This window comes from Monopterus albus, unplaced genomic scaffold (genome assembly GCF_001952655.1).
Source record: "Monopterus albus unplaced genomic scaffold, M_albus_1.0 scaffold7874.1, whole genome shotgun sequence".
Taxonomy (NCBI): Eukaryota; Metazoa; Chordata; class Actinopteri; order Synbranchiformes; family Synbranchidae; genus Monopterus; species Monopterus albus.
In genome coordinates this window covers 1-545 of record NW_018135725.1, presented here as the reverse complement: position 1 = coordinate 545, position 545 = coordinate 1, and the positions used below count along the sequence as shown (strand labels likewise).

General features: G+C 41.5%; 1 non-coding gene across 1 annotated transcript; it reads right to left on the bottom strand.

Moving 5' to 3' along the window:
* Positions 1-154: 154 nt before the first annotated feature.
* Positions 155-226, bottom strand: trnae-cuc (transfer RNA glutamic acid (anticodon CUC)). Its single transcript has one exon. It is a non-coding gene; the product is annotated as a tRNA-Glu (tRNA).
* Positions 227-545: the final 319 nt, after the last annotated feature.

Sequence of the window (545 nt, the reverse complement as noted above, 5' to 3'; positions counted from 1 at the left end):
ATTGACCATATAGGCTACTAATCACACTACACACAAAAAATGTGAAACGTATGCTACTACAGAACAGTTGTCGGTTACACAATACTATGCATTTTGAATATAGTGCAATACTTGACATAAAACCAAAAAATCAAAGTATGCCTTAAAACCACGATTCCCTGACCGGGAATCGAAACCGGGTCGCGGCGGTGAGAGCGCCGAATCCTAACCACTAGACCACCAGGGACCACGTGACTCCCCTTCATTGTTTATGGGGATGAATGTATGGTGTTCCTTAGTTTGTTGAGTCTGTTCATAATCCCGGTTTATTTTTAACCTTGACTCTGACCGGGGTGGGTTAGACACAAGGCTGTGTTGTTAGGAGTTTAAGATTTTAAACACACAGAAAGACAATCAAACTGTAAGCTATAAAGTAACTAAACACAAAAAATATAACCCAGATGGTCAAACCACAAATACAGGCCAGTAGCACGCGTTGCAACGCATTCAGTTTGTATCGATAACGTATGGCGTTATAGTTGTGCCAATTTCCTGAGCGAGCAATG